This window comes from Chrysoperla carnea, chromosome 1 (genome assembly GCF_905475395.1).
Source record: "Chrysoperla carnea chromosome 1, inChrCarn1.1, whole genome shotgun sequence".
Lineage (NCBI taxonomy): Eukaryota > Metazoa > Arthropoda > Insecta > Neuroptera > Chrysopidae > Chrysoperla > Chrysoperla carnea.
The window spans coordinates 47,445,226-47,448,815 of record NC_058337.1 but is presented as its reverse complement, the minus strand read 5'-3'; positions in this window follow the sequence as shown (position 1 = coordinate 47,448,815).

The window sequence follows — 3,590 nt, the reverse complement described above, 5'->3', positions numbered from 1 at the left end:
CTTGAAACTAAAGAACTGGATATTATACGTTCGTACACACACACACACACTCACACTCACACTCACCATCAAAGGAGCACCGACATTGTTTCTAGAAGTCTACGATGCACGCCTTAAAGTTGGTACTTTTTCTCAGATGTGGAAGCAACAGAGACTCGTATACTCTCAAAAGGAAAGGAGTCATCACAACCATCGCCATCGTATCGCCCGCTCTATATGCTAGATACAGCTGGCAAGATATTGGAATGGATAATCCATCAGAGGATCGAAGTAGCAGTAGAAACACTTCTGGCCAACATCCAATATGGCTTCCAAAAAGAGTGATCAATGATAGGTGCAGTAAATCTTGTCGTCACCACAGCCAAGAATGCGATCGCAGGGACCAGAGGGAAGGGGGAAGAAATATTGCTTGGTGGGAACTGTGGACATCAAGAACGCCTCCAACTCCGCTAATTGGACCTGCATTATGCGGGATCTGGGGAAGAAAAGCGTGAAGCATCTGTAGTGAGGGTAAGCTTATCACGACTGATTCCTATAATGGGGGGTTCGAAACAGAACAGGAGGATGTTATCCTCATCAGTATTAACTTCGATATTAAGATATGGAATATCCATGTAGACTGACGTCCTTGGAACTCTAGAACTGCGTAGAAAAATCTCATCAAAATACAGAGTATTAAGAGTAGCCAGTGCTTACCGCACATTGTCTGAGGAAGCGGTGTGCGTTAACGCTGAAATGCTGCCACTCTACACTGAGCCCCGATGAACTGAAAAGGAAGAACGGCTACACAATGTACGACGATGGAAAACACAACGGGATGCAGCAAAAATGGGAAGGTGGACATTACGTCTTATATCACAGATAAGAATGTGGCTGAGAATCATGGAGAAGTCAATCATTTTCTGACACAGATGCTCTCAGGGCATGGTTGCTTTCCGGCATATCCTCATCACTTTAAACGTGATAAGGGCTCGAGATCCCGTGTGTGTCCGTTTTGTCCCGAAATCTCTGAAGATGCTGAGCAAAAGTTTTTTTTGTGTCCTCGTTACAAATCACTGCGCAGTGACCTAGAGATTGTCCTCAAACTGGAATTCTTTCACCCCGATACATTAGTAGAAGCAATGTTTTCTTCAAAGATGGTCTGGAATGTAACCAGTACCTTGGTAACAAATGTCATCGAAGATCTGCGTTCCACAGAAATTAAACGACCTAGAATATTAGTAGATAGACGGAAAAAAGCAATGACCTACCAGAATTAAAAGAATGATCTAAATCGTCTCCCCGCGAAGTAATGCCTAACGGCGGTTTCTATATAATAGTGGGAAGTTAAAAAAGTATGTAGTTATTATAATTCATTAATTTCAGGTATTTTTTAGTCTATTGAATTTACGTGGAATTACGTCTATTTAATTTAATTGAACGTACGACTTTTATAAATCGAAATTGGCGTTTCTTGTGTAGATTTCCTATGAAAAAAATGATATTATTTAATGATGATCAAATATCTTAGCAATTTGCCTTATAATATAAATTTGTAATACATTCGTTTATAATAGCAGATATCTACATAAGTTTTTATAAGTACATAAATGGAAATGCTTAGGGAATAAGATTATCTTTGTCAAATACGACCATAAATCCATTTCTTTCAAATATAATTTCATATACACTAACTTATTCACAAATATAAGCCTGTAGTACTAATGCCTATGACCTCTGCTATCCATTACTAAAAAAGCAAATCATTAGGATTACTTACAACTGATGTTTTAATGCCGATATTGTCACAAATCCAATGTTATCGATGCTTGGAAATTGTTAAATTTGTACGATAATAATATGAAATGAAAGGTTTGAAACGAGAGTTTTATATCTCGATTAGAGAGATTTAAGAGTATTGAAGTGTCTTTAAGAGCTGCAAGGTCTTTCATAGTCTTGGACATTTCAGAAACAGAAGTAGTTTTACAGAGGCAATATCTTTTTGTGGTATAAAGTCTCTAGGTTGTATATATTTATATTTGTAGTTTCTACATAGAGGATTCAATTTGATTGGCAGTTTAATAAAACATTATATCTCAAGTATAACAAAATCACGCATTAATCTTAAAATAAATATACACATATATTATTATATTAATATATAAACGGCGGAAAATACACATTTGTTGGTGGAAATAAATGTAATATGAAGAGGAATGAAGAAAATTGAAGAAGAAAATCTTAACACCAATGTTATATTGCAAAAGATTTATCTAAGACGAACAGAAATGTTCGTCTGAATGAACAGACAAATAATAATAATAATAATAATAATAATAATGATAATAATAATATTGAATAATAATAATAATAATACTAATAATAATAATGACAACTAAGCGAACGCTACCCACACCTTTCATCACGCTACTACATACGTATATAATATGTATTATGTAAAGTAGCAACCCTCTAAAACTATCTCATCACAATAATGATACGTAATATATCAAAATTTAGGGATAATGAAAACATTCATATATGTATTTGTACAGCATGCCAATTCCGAAATCCATATGAAAACAAATCTATTGATAATATACGTAGATGGTCATGTGTGAGTAAGTATCATTTAAAGTGGATTCCTATGAGTGGTTTGTAAGTATCACTTTATTAAGGTGATTGCAAACCTACAGTATCGTAAAAATGTTTTGGTTGATTGCACGGTATATACATATAAACCAAATGCATGCTTTGTAGTCAAGTAATGAGTTATTTTTGGGTTTACAATACCACGCAACTACAAAAATATATAATATTTTGTTTGCAAGTGATGCTTATAAATTTGAAAATAAAGATATCGCTTTTCAATCATCAATACTCTAACTATAGTCGTCGCTGTTCATCAAATGATGGATCTTCGATGAATTCGTAATTAAATTAAAATTTTGTTTTTATATCATCGACAACCTTATATTTTTATGGTTTTATTATAAACTACAAGACTGTTTAAATATTTTAGATAGTTTTTTTTATCACACTCTCTAGATTTTTTGATATAGAAATATCCAATTGAAAAGGATATCCTATACGATTCATCATTTTTTCAGCCAACTTGGAACGATAAAATAATAATAAACAGCCCGGTGACCTATGTTATGTATTAAATTAATAATTAAGGAAAATAGTAGCCTTGGATCATCTATCAAAAACAAAAAAATCAAGGAATGTGGAATGATTCACGTACCAACCATTATACAATTCACGTATCAATTATTGTACAATTAACATATTGTACGAATATTTTAATTAAACAAATATTAAGGGTTTTAATCCATCGTCATATAGACAATTTTAAAAGATTTAACAATCTAAAGATTTTTTTTTTTTTGATTTTCGGAAATATTATTAATCAAAAAATGTGTTTATAGTTTTATTGAAATCCCTAGTATTATTTAATCCTTGCATATCTTCTTCATTGAATTTCTATGAGTGGTTTGAGTGGTGTGTCCTGGAGCCATATTATCATTAGCTTGGCGTTAAATATGTGTGATATTACTTAACTGAGAAGCGTTTAGGGATACTAGATTTACCGTATTTTCTGGTTTTTA